Here is a 13,225-nt window from a genome sequence, read left to right as displayed (position 1 = left end):
AAGTCTCCCACCTGACGACGATAATTGGGATCCTGGGATTACTGGCTGGGAGCATATAATTGAGCTGGCTGCTCTTGGTGGTTGCTGGTGATGTCCTCCTTGTGCATTTGGAGTTCTTTTGTCTCCTGCCTGATCTGCATGGTTCAGTTAAGTGATTCTTTTGCTAATCCTTTGCATCTAATCTGGTTGTGCCTTTTGTTTGCTTGCTGCTTTGTTGCTAGGGTTCAGCGTACTCCCTGCTGGGGGCAGCGCTGGGCCCCGCTCCATATGTTACAGCTTGTGTCAGTTTGTTCAGTCCCCTGTTATGTTAGTATCTTTTGGTTTGCTTCCAGTTCATACCGGAGTGCTGATCTAGCAGAGGTGAGGTCATGTGGCCTCAGGTTTTTTGTATATCAGGTGTGTTGGATTTTTTTAGGGTTTTGTGTGTGATTTCAGAAAGTATCTTTTCTGTCCTGTCTAGACAGCTTGGGCCCCACCGTTTGCTCAGTCTGTTCTCTGCCTATGTTTGCGTCTCATCGACAATATACGTTTGGGGGCTGTCTATTCCTTTGGGGATCTGATACGGGGCAGTTTAGATTTCACCTTTCTGGCTTTAGGGTTGGTTAGTTCTCCGGCTGTGCCGAAGCGTCTAGGGCATCGTAGGAACGCTCCACGGCTACTGCTAGTTGTGTTGATAGGATCAGAGGTCTGCAATCCGCTTAGTTACCAACCTCTCTGGTTTTATGGTGGCTTAGCCTGTTCCTGCCATCCTCCTTGGTGACCCATTCATAACAGTGGATGTTTCAGCCAGGAGATCTATCCCATCTATCTCTCCCAGCGTTTACTCTGCCGAGTGCGCCTGTGTTCTCTATGAGAGAGTCGCAACCAGACATCTCTGGCAGCAACTTACCTACAGGAGAACAAAAGGATTGGCAGTCCAAAATCAGGCATGCCAGGTTCTTAACTTCCGAGACTCATATATCCGGTGCTCCCACACACGTTATACTGTCGACAGAACCTGTCAATTTTGTCCGATGTTAGACTAGCGTGAAGGGTGGCTTTACACCTGTTTGCACATCTGACTTTGATCAAGTATCCTCTTAAATTAAAAGTACTGTGAGATACGTTAGCATTGTGACAGGCCTGCCTAAAAAGAGGAATTTTTTAGGGTACGCTTAATGTAGATGTTGGAAATCAACTGGATTGCCTGCAGTAGCACATGCGAGAGAACTGGTGCAGCACGAGAAATGTCTTGGAGACGGGAGTGAAAGGTATGGATTATGGAGGATGTTAGTCTTAGGGTAGTGATAAAACCAAGAGCGTGGGTAGGATGGTAGCTAAATATAATGGAGCTTTAAAGAAGCTGTGTATGATTAGAACATTGTGGTCTTTTTTTTTTTTTTTTTTTTACCAAAGACACCAACAATCCTGTCCGTGGGCTGTGTCTGATATTGCACTGTATATGAGAAATTTGTCTACAATACTACACCCAGTGACAATGTTTCTAGAAGAAAGCGCGTGTTTTTTTTTCATCTAATAGTTCTGCCAAATAGTTATGTTACCGTGATCATCGCAGAGGGGTGCATAAGCTTAGAGTGCAAAATAAAAATGGCCACACGCTCACCAGCACTTCACTCTGGATGTAGATTGTGATGGGGTTTGCTCATTTTTGTTTTCCCCCCAAAAATATGTATTTATTAGCACAAAGGAAATCACTGGATAAAGATAAAAAAAATATGTATAATTTCCTGTACAAAAAAACCCTTCAGAAATAAAACGCTTCATAAAATGCTACTGCGCTGAATCGTCTGCTTCGGGTTTTAGGAGATTCCACATTTTACATCTCTATGCTAGCTACCAGGTTATATAAAATGTTATGTACTGGGGCAATGCCTCAGTACAACTATATGCTATAGGTGGCTTGCACTATAAAAAAAAAAAAAAAGCACAACGTGTATACACCTCTATTAACACCAACGCTTTATCCATTGGCAGATGGCCAGTACGTCAGTCCCAGTCATTCCTAAATTAAAATGGCGCTTAATAGCATGTATTCACTATATATAAACAGACAATTTGGGCCTTATTTGTGGAGACTTATCATATTACTTGGATTTTTCAGTTTAACTATAGCAGCAATGCATAGTGACAGATCAAAGTGCTCGGGGACCTTTCATCCCTCACTGGGAGGTGTAATTACCAGACCATGACTTCAATCCTTCCCTTTTATCAGCTCTGTGCACTAGAAAAAGTGATTAAATTAGCATTTCCTGCATCATCAGTAGTGGAGAAAAGTCTGAAGGCAGGTAAGAAATAGGCTGTGTGAAGAAGCCTACATCCCTGATCATCGGGCATGGTTGCAAAACAATAGCACCAGTGATACTCACCAAATAAAGTGGGAACATTTCTCCTTCTGAAGAGTGCCAAGATGGCGTAAGGAGACTTAAAGGCCATGCAATGCTAAATCAAGATCTGTGAGAACTGTACACATCACATTCACCCCCGTTGTGCGCTCATCTGATGGACATGTCATAGGCAGTGAATGTTCCATCTTCATTCCATAGCAGGCGTTTTCTTGTCATTCTACCATTAATTCTGGAGACCGAATTTGTACAGGAATGCCTAGAAAAACAGAGCTCGGAAGATAAAAGCCAGCCTGTCTACTGCTTCAAAGCAAAGGAAAATAAACTTGCTTTGAACCATTAAGGATGGCCTTGACAAAGGACATGACACCGGCCACACAGGGGCAGTGGCTGGTGCTGCCAGTCAACGAATCCTGACAATAGATTCTCAAATCCTCTAAATCAACTCATCTAGTTACATTATTAGTTCTACCAATGTATGAAAATGTCGAAACTAAAGGCCCCGTCTCACTAAGCGACTCACCAGCGATCCCGACACCGATATGAAGGTGTCAGGATCGCTGGTAAGTCGCTATGTGATCGCTGTTGAGCTGTCACACAGACAGCTTCACCAGCGATCAGCACAGTGACGCCGAGCGCCCGGCATCGCTGGCTATCGCTGCAGAAAATAGTATCACTGGGACCGGAGCGTGGAGAGAGGCAGGATGGCTGAACAGGACGTCGGAAGGTGAGAATAACTATATTTTTTATTTTTTTTAATTATTTTTTTACACCTGATCGCTGGTCTCCCGCTGTCACACACAGCGATGCGTGCTGGCCAGCGGGAGACCAGCGACCAAAGAAATGTCCAGAGGTTTCTTCCTGCGATCAGCGATACCGGCAGGGGGGCCGCTCGCTGATCGCTGTCACACACAGCAATCTCGCTGGTGAGATCGCTGTTACGTCACAAAAGTTGTGACTCAGCAGCGATCTCGCTACCGAGATTGCTTAGTGAGACGGGGCCTTAAAACTAAAGACTTGGAGCAGACCCCTCCCAACAACTCCTTGACACTCTGAGTGGGGATCCCCCATTTCTGACATTAGGCGGTGTACCAGGTTTCATTTATGCAAGAAGTTTTAGCATTAGTAAGTTTGTCTCAACTGGGTGCCACAACCATGGCCCCATGAGCAGCTCCATGCGAAAGTCTGAATCTTCCCAAACTGGAGGCTACAGCTTCAGAAGCTGCTCCATTCATATTAAATCCACCTCGCCGACCCCCACTGATCTGTTACGGCGCTTGCAGAGTTCCCGGTAGTCCTGTTCCTGATAGAACAAAAAAAATTACAGGAAATTCCTGCTCAGCCACTCACTGGCCACATTGGGACCGGCCGAAGTCACAAACTGGCATTTACTGTGTATCCAGATGAGGTCAGGAAGTAGCTATCAGTGAGGAGAGCAGGTTCAGATCTTGAGAAGTGGGCAATTGTATTGCTTCTTTTATATTTTATAAATGAACTATTTATAAATGTATAGAAATGATTATCTAAGTGATCATTGTAGGGTGTAAATGTTACATTAAATTTAAAAACTAGATTTGATTAAACTTCCAAACTAGATTTGATGACCCATTAAGGTCAATTTCATACATCTGACATTCACTGCCCGAGTTTAGACAACAATGTCTATACTGGTCGCGGGACTCCTGACCTGAGCTCAATCACTTCAGATAGGTCTATGATGCTGTTCAATTTGGGTCAAAAGATCTGCGACCGATCTGAACATCAAAGTCTGTACTCAACCCCTGAATGTGGAATGTGTTAAACTCATGAAGCCATCCTCATTTCAGGGGACTAGGAATCAGGGGGATCGCCGCGAGTCCGTCTCATGAAACAACCAATAGTAGCTGCAACTGGTCATTCACCGCATCTAAAGTGGCCACTGCAGATGAAATCTGGCAATACAAAAAGGGCAGCCCACCACATAATATATATAAACGGGCCGGACCAACCATAGAAAACGGTGCCTTATATTAGCACCCAGGCTATTTTATCCATATGCCCCCCCAGGTATTTCAGACCACCCCTCTTAGATGTGGATTTAGCTGTTGGCACATTATTAATTGGAACCATCCGATCATTACAGATTACTTCTTTTTTTTTTTTTTAAACCAGTTATTTTTATTTAGGTTTCAAAAGATTTTAAACAATAAACAGTGGATATCAATATACATGTAACAATTCACATATCTTGTAGTAATACAATCAAAGCCATCCCCCCCTCCCCCAATACTCCTTATGCCGGGTATACTTGAGAGTCTTAGCAATCATATCACCGCCATCCAGGCGACAGATTACTTCTACATACTAAACTTTCTAAAGTTTTATTTGCCTGATCTGCAACAAAAATAGATATTCAGAAAGAGCTTCATGCTGGAAACCAAATTTAACACAGATCCCATAAAAAAAAAGTCAAAATGTTTTCCATTCACGTTCTCCTGTGCTGATGCTGCCATCCTTTACATCTTATACCAAATGTTTCCTTCATAAACCTCTCCCAACAGCAACTGGTTTATATTAATACTTCAGATGAGGGGGAATTAAAGAAAATCCAATGTAAGTGAAAGCCTGTTATACTATTAGCATGATCACACAGTCGGACGGCAAGACTTTCCATCCTGAATGGTAATGTACTAAAGAAAGAAATGACTGTACACAGCAAAGTTCCCGGAAAATGGGAACACGCCGAGAGCAGCGGAGAGAAGATACCTAGTTTTTCGTGTAGCATCTCAAATCAATAACCCTTCACCTCACTGCTGATCATAGGGACAACTGTCAGCCCCTTTCCCACATACTATCAGTCATAGGGGCGACTGGCAGCCACTTTCCCACATACTACGTCAGAGGGACGACTGGCAGCCCCTTTCCCACATACTATCAGTCATAGGGGCGACTGGCAGCCCCTTTCCCACATACTATCAGTCATAGGGGCGACTGGCAGCCCCTTTCCCACATACTATCAGTCATAGGGGCGACTGGCAGCCCCTTTCCCACATACTATCAGTCATAGGGGCGACTGGCAGCCCCTTTCCCACTTACTATCAGTCATAGGGGCGACTGGCAGCCCCTTTCCCACATACTATCAGTCATAGGGGCGACTGGCAGCCCCTTTCCCACATACTATCAGTCATAGGGGCGACTGGCAGCCCCTTTCCCACATACTATCAGTCATAGGGGCGACTGGCAGCCCCTTTCCCACATACTATCAGTCATAGGGGCGACTGGCAGCCCCTTTCCCACATACTATCAGTCATAGGGGCGACTGGCAGCCCCTTTCCCACATACTATCAGTCATAGGGGCGAGTGGCAGCCCCTTTCCCACATACTATCAGTCATATGGATGACTGTCAGCCCCTTTCCCACTTACTATCAGTCATATGGATGACTGTCAGCCCCTTTCCCACTTACTATCAGTCATATGGATGACTGTCAGCCCCTTTCCCACAAAATATAAGTCATAAGGACAACTGGCAGCCTCTTTCCCACATACTACAAGTCATAAGGACAACTGGTCGCCCCTTTACCACATACTATCAGTCATATGGATGACTGGCAGCCCCTTTCCCACATACTATAGGTCATAGGGACAATGGCAGCCCCTTGCCCACATACTATAAGTCATAGGGATGACTAGCAGCCCCATGCCCACATACTATAAGTGCACACAAACAACCTGTGCAGCGGCAGGGAGCTAGAACAGTTACATAACATCTAGCTATTGAGGTCGCGGCTATGTTGGCCCCCTTATGATGGCGACTGATGCCTCCCAGTTCCTTCTTAGAAATCTCTCAGCTTTTCTATACATAGCATCTTTGAGACGTGACGAATCTTCTAAGGGAATTGAAGTTTTCTTTGCCACTCTGGCCATATGAATATCAATTTTTAGGATATCTTCCTAAACCTTGACTTCCTCTGGATCAAAGGAGAGACAAGCCTTAAAATCCCTGGGAATGACGAACCTCTTCTCTGTATCTTCCCATTTATCCTTAATCACAGCTTTTATGTGTTTGATGACTGGGAACACTCTATTCCTCTGGGTCCTCAGTTCTCCGAACATCTCGTCCTGTACTCAGGGAGCCACCTGAGTATCTTCAATCCCATGGTACTCCGTACTGCTTGTAACAAATCGTCAGTATTTTCAGATGAGAAATAGTACTGCTTTCTCTCTTCTGAGGGGATCTGGGGAGTTCTTTCCTCGCTTTCTAGGTCCTGATAGGATTAATATGAATACGTTTCTTCCTCTGACGATTCCTCCATCTCCCACCTAGGTCTTTTGTGACGGGATGTACTCTAAATTGTTTGAGGTGGAATAAGACCATAGACCGTGCTCTGGACCTCCTCTCTGATCATAGAACGCATCTCGGCCAGAAATGAAGACTGTTCCTCTTTAAGGATCTTCATTATACAATCTGCACATAATTGTTTTTTATGTGCTTCTGGCAATTTGGTGTTACATGCCGGACATTTCCTTTTTTTCCCCCGAGAGGAAGAACCGGATCTTAAGGGGGATCCTCTGTCCTAAGTTTAATATCATAAATACCTATTAATAAACAAAACAAGAGCCAATTGGCTAGCAGGGTGGGTGCTGTGCCCCCCAATGAGCGTCTTGGAGAAAAGGATTTTACGGTGCGCTATCACAAAAATCCATGTTTCTCCTTCGCCTCATTGGGGGACACAGGACAGTGGGACGTCCTAAAGCAGTCCCTGGGTGGGAAGTCGACTCACCGGTCCAAGCTACACGCACCTGTCAAAAATGGTGCGCCACCACTGCTTGGAGAATCATTTTACCCAGGCTTGCATCTGCTGAAGCTTGGGTCTGGACATTTGTAATGTTTGGAGAACGTGTGCCGGCTGGACCAGGTTCCCGCCCTGCATAACTGCTCCGCTGATGCCTGGTGCCGAAGAGCCCAAAAGGCGCCCACTGCTCGAGTTGAGTGCGCTCTTATCTCTGCTGGCACAGCTGCGCCTCCGATGCAGTAGGATTCCTGACTCGTCAGCCGAATCCACCTGGCTATGGTCGCTCTTTGGGCAGTCAGTCCCTTCTTGCGACCCTCGGGGAGCTCGAACAGCATGTCTGTCTGACGAAAGGATGCCATCCATGACACGTAACTCCTGGGAGCTCTCCCAAGGTCCAACGTATGAACAGCCTTTTCCACCCGGTGTACCGGTGCCGGGAAAAAGGAGGGTAAGGCAATATCCTCATTAAAGCGAAATGAGGAAACGACCTTCGGCAGAAATGGGGGAGCTGACCTGAGAACCACCTTATCCTTGTGAGATATCAGGAACGGAGCATGGCAAGACAGAGCTGCCAGCTCCGGGACCCGCCTGATTGATGTTATCGCCACGAGGAACACCACCTTCCAGGAAGGTATGTCGAAGAGACCACTTGTAGTGGCTTGAATGTAGCTTCCTACGGAACACTTAGGACCAGGTTAAGGTCCCAGGTGTCCCGAGGGGTCCTATAGGGGGGGTCCCAAGTGCGAGACCCCCTGGCTGAAGGTCTATACCTGCAGATTGGTAGCGATTCTGCGCTAGAACAGGACGGATAAGGCAGATATCACTCTCCTGAGGGAATTTGGAGCTAAACCCGAGTCCTAGCCAGACTGAAAAAAACGCCAAAATGTTGGGAATAGGGAATCTCAGTGGAGACCGACCGTGGTCCTGGCACCATGAAAAGACAATCTTCCAGGTGTGGTGGAAAATACATGCTGAGGCAGGCTTCCGGGCGCTAACCATTGTAGCAACCACATTCTGTCCGAACCCAGCCTAGGTCAGAATCCAAGATTCAACGGCTAAGCCGTCAAACACAGGGCCCCTGGTCTTGGGTGGCAGACCGGGCCCTGGAAAAGTAGGTCTGGGCACTCTGGCAGTCTCCAGGGAACGTCGGTGAGTAGCTGCACCAGGTTTGCGCACTACGCCCGCCGAGCCAATCTGGGGCCAGTAGCATCACTGGAACCCCTTCTGCCTTGATCCTCTTGATGATCCTTGGGAGCAGCGGCAGCGGGGGGAATAGGTATGGGAGGCAAATACTGGTTCCATGGCAGAACCAACGCATCCCCGGTGATTGCCTGCGGGTCCCGGGACTGAGGCGACAACGCGGCCACCTTGGCGCCTACCCCGGAGGCCATCAGGTCCAGGTAGTGACTATCCCCTGGACGCAAGACCCTGCCGGCTGAGGAAGTCTGCTGCCCTTTCTTTATGCCCGGAATGTGAACTGCCGAGATCACCGAGTGGTACCTTTCGGCCCAGTGAGGGATGTGCCTCACCTCATACATGGCTGCCCTGCTGCAGGTGCCCCCCTGGTGATTTATGTCAGCCACGGCCGTGGCGTTGTCCGATTGAATCCGGACGGGGCAGCCTGCTGGAAGATGATGAGAACATTGCGGAGCCAGCCGGATTGCTCGAATCTCTAACAAGTTGATAGGGAGGCGTGCCCCCTGCGGCGACCACCGTCCCTGGGTCGCGTGATAGCAAAAAAACTGCTCCCCAGCCGAGAAGACCGGTGTCGGTTGTGACCATCAACCAATGGTCCAGGGCAAAGGGTTTCCCCTGAAGACGGGAGGAACTGACTGTCCACCACCCGAGTGCCTGTCTGACCTGCATGGACAACCAGCACTGGTGGTCGAGTGTAAACGGGTTCTTGTCCCGCAATGCCAAGAGGGCATGCTGCAGGGGGCGAAGATGGAGTTGGGCACATTGCTGCCACCCTCTTCCCTAAGACCCTCATGCAAAAATGAATGGTATGAGGGGCTGGCTGGCAAAGCACCTGGACTACCTGCCGAACAGCCAAGGCCTTGTCTCGAGGGAGAATTACCAACCCTAGAGATATGTCGAAAAACATCCATAAAAAGGACATCCTCTGAGCTGGAACCGGCATGATTTCTTCAGGTTGAGCAATCACCCTAAGCGGGCAAGAGTATCTAGCGTGATGCTGATACTCTCCTCGTATGCGCGACATGAAAGGCCCTTCATCAAGAGGTCTAAATAAGGCAAGACAACTATGCCCCGGGGAGTGCAGGATGGGCATGACGACTGCCATGACCCTTGTGAACTCTCCGGGGGTGGTAGCTAGCCTGAAGGGGAGAGCTGCGAACTGAAAGTATAGGCCATTGATAGCGAAGCGTAGAACTTTCTGATGTGGAGGGAAAAAGGGGATGTACAGGTACGCGTCTTGGATGTCGATAGAAGCCAGATATCCTCCCTGTTCTATGGTAGCTATGACCGAGCGGAGAGACTCCATCCGGAAATGTCTGATCCTGACAAATCTGTTCAGAAGCTTTAGGTCCAGAATGGGCCTGACTGTCCTGTCTCTTTCGGGGACCGTGAACAGGTTGGAATAGAAATCTTGACCTCTTTCACCTTCCGGTATGAGACGAGAAAGAAAAAACTCGTCTTGGGGGCTGTTTGACAAAGTCTAACTTGTACCCCGAGGCTACCAGGTCCCTTACCCATGGGTTGTGCACGATGTGGAGAGCCAGACATGGCGAAACCAGAGCAGGCGACCGTCTACCCTGCTGGGGTCGCCCGACACTTGCCTTGAGCCATTTGGCTGAAGATCTTTGGGACCTAGGCCCCTTGATCTGGGCTTGTTGGGATCGCATTCTCCCCAATAGGTTGGCTCTATATGAGACTTGACGATCCCTGTCCTGGTAGGGGCACCCTGCAACGGCAGAGTTGGTTGCTGAAGCCCACCCAGGGTTGTGAATGGATCGAAATAGTGTCTGATGCAGGTGACGACAAAGCTGTTTAACCCTTTATTGAGGGAGAAAACTGCTCCTGCCCCCAGTGGAGTCAGAGAAAAGCTGGTTCAACCTTTCACGAAATAGGCGAATGCAGCCACGCTCTGCCTAGAATGGCCGGTGGCACCCAAATAGGTGGCCGCTCTGATAAGGTAAAGAAGTTAAGGATTTCTTGAAGGCTGAATCTGCACGCCAAGTTCTCTAGACTCTTAATAGAAATTGCATTTGCGGCAGCGAGTGCTGCGCAGCTAGCCGTATCCAAAGACGCATTAATAAAGTAGTCTGCGGCCAACGCAATCTGATTAGCAATATCTGCTACCTCCGTAGGCAGGTCCATACCATGCAAGGCTCTGTTTAATGACTCAGACCCAGAGCCCAAGGCCTTAGCTACCCAAGTTGCAGCAAACGAGGGAGAGAGTGCTGAACCCGACGCCACAAATACTAAGCGAGCCAGGCTCTCTATGAGACAGTCGGTGGGATCCTTAATAGAGGAACCGTTAGGTATGGACAATAGGGCTTTAGAGGCCAAGCGCGACACGGGTAGATCTACCGCTGGGGATTCCACCCACCCTTTTATGGAGATCAAGGGCAAACGTTGAGCGCTTTCTGGCCTAAGAAACGCCTGTCCGGCCGTTCCCTGTGCCGCTGTACTATGTTGTCAACTCTGGGTGAGCGGCAAATACTCTATGAGGCCGTTTGACCCGCTTAAATGACACCCTGTGCCCCGAGGCCAGGGTGGATTCATTGTCAATCCCTAGGGTCTGGTTGACAGCCTCGATAAGGCTGTCCACTGTTTCCTGGTAACCCGGAGTAACTAAGTCAAGGGGCTTATCCGAGTCGTAATCCGAGTTCTGCTCGTTATCGACTACTGGCGAGGGCGCGCGAGAGGCAGAGCTCACGGATGTCGAGGCACCGGACGGACCGGGAGACGCCGTGTGGGTTTGATTCCCCCGCGTCTGCCTAGTGAGAGAGCGGCCCCAGCAGGCCGGAGTCTCCTGTGAGGTGGAGGACCCCTCCAAGACAGGCAAGCCACTATCCCTGCCCCTATCTGGGGCTTGAAGGGACTTGATTGCTCCCGTAATGCCGTGGACTGCGACAGAGACAGAGCCCATTCCGGGCGGTCGCAGGGGAGGGCTCCTGGGCACGTTCGGACTTTCAGGATTCACAGATTTGCCTACTTTGTGAATGTGGGATGGCGAACCGACAGGAGGTGCACGCAACATACAGAACGTGTGCGTCTTCTGGACATGGTGGCCCTGCCAGGTGATATGTCCCTTCCTCCTTCGGGGGTAGCACTTACCCCAGTCCTATGTCTCCAGTCCTGGATCCCCTTGGGTGTCGAGCCAGCCGAACCGCTGAACTCGGCGTGTGGGCGGTCCTGCAGGAAGAGCCGCCGCTGGTGGCATGCTATGGGCTGAGCTTGTTGCTCGCGGCCTACCGCCGGCTGAAGCCGGGGACTAAATTTTTTGGCACCGGCCCAAGGCTCCGGGGGCGGGTCCGCCGGAAGTCCACACGTCACGGGGGCGGGACTTCTGCCTGCGGCCTAGTACTGGCAGAAGCCAGGGACTAAATTTACGGTGCCCGCCCGAACACGGGGACGGGACTGCCAAAAAAAAAAAAAAAAAAAAAAGAGGCCTGTCAGGACATGTGATGCCAAGCGCCAGTGGAATGCCGACCCTGGGCGTTTCAGGAGCCCTCCCAGTCCACCTTCTTCTGTGCCTCACCCCTGGTGCTCCAGCTGATCCTCAGGTTGGGGGGGGGGGGGGAAGGGGGGCTGCATCCAAACCAAGGACGGTGCAGGCACCCTAAGCTCCATCTTTCCCGCCAAGGGACGAGGAGAGGGACTGTCCGCCTCCTTTCCACTACCGCAGTCCTTGCATTGGTGGTGCAGTGGGAGGCCGCACGGACTTTACCTGTGCCTCTGTACAGCCTAGGGTTTCAATACCTTAGGGTGGTCAGGGCGAGTCCGGCATCCCACGTCGTGGGAAAGGATACGTGGAGGTGACACTCGCACGTGCTCGCCCATTGTTGCTTTGGGGAGATCGAACCCTTTCAATAGGGTCTGTCGCCCCTGTCTCATCTTCATGGAAGGCAGACAAGAGGAAAAAAAAAAGAAAGTCTGGGAAAAAAACAGACGTGATCATGACCCGCGTTGCGGGAGAGCATACGTGGAAGCGACACTCGCTCGTGCTCGCCCGTTGTTGGTTTGGGGAGATCAGACCCTTTCAATAGGGTCCGTCGCCCCTGTCTCATCTTCATGGGAAAAAAAACAGGAAAAAAAAAAATGAAAAGAGTCTGGAAAAAGACCAGAAGTGTGTGCCTCCTAGAACACTAAGCATGAACTGGTTCCGCCTGCAATCGAGGTGAGGGTGTATACTGCGGAGGAGGAGCTAACCTTTTTTTCATCCACTTAGTGTCAGCCTCCTGGCGGCAGTAGCATACACCCACTGTCCTGTGTCCCCCAATGAGGCGAAGGAGAAAAACTCCAGACACCTAAAAAAGGAGGATTCAGAAGGACTAACAGGGTTAACTTACAATGCCCAAGGACTGTTCGGACAGTGCCTCTGAGCGAACAGGATTATCATCCATGGTCAGACTGTGCACACCAATTACACCTGTAATTACCCTTTTATAGGGTCTTACCGTATCCCAGGTGTTTGCAATGTTCACCGCCTGAACTTGCCTGATTTCACGCTAGAACGCACGCTGCAGAGTTCCTCTCTAAACCGGAAATGCGTCATAAAAAAGTCTCTTGCAATGCGTTCCACCCAGGAATGTACGCCACGCACGTCACCGAAAGTGCGCCCAGGGGATGCAGCGTGATGCAGAAACCCCTTGTGAGAATCATGTGGGAATAGTGGATGAAGGCAGGTATATCTCGCCCAGATACCTTTCCTATGTGGCCTAGTCTGGTCAGTATATCACCTGGTTACTAATGAATAATGGGAGGCGGATATAATGGATGCCAGGTGGTTGTGTGAGTGTCTCAGCCTGGGAACACAGAGAGCCTGTCTGTGGGAGAGACACACGTGAGTGATAGCAGTGCCGACTGCAACTGTGGTTTGGCTGGACGGGAGAAGCCCGCCAGTTGGTAGTTAGGTTGTATTT

At 49.5% G+C, this 13,225-nt stretch overlaps 1 protein-coding gene across 1 annotated transcript in view; it reads right to left on the bottom strand.

Annotated features, from left to right (window-relative positions):
• The window catches only part of ESF1 (ESF1 nucleolar pre-rRNA processing protein homolog), a 65,789-nt gene that overhangs the window by 17,915 nt on the left and 34,649 nt on the right, over nucleotides 1-13,225 (bottom strand). The gene's annotated exons all lie outside the window — the stretch shown is intronic.

Source organism: Dendrobates tinctorius, unplaced genomic scaffold (genome assembly GCF_039654945.1).
Source record: "Dendrobates tinctorius isolate UK_male_01 unplaced genomic scaffold, ASM3965494v1 ptg000203l, whole genome shotgun sequence".
NCBI classification, from domain to species: Eukaryota; Metazoa; Chordata; class Amphibia; order Anura; family Dendrobatidae; genus Dendrobates; species Dendrobates tinctorius.
This window is presented reverse-complemented; position numbering and strand designations above follow the sequence as displayed.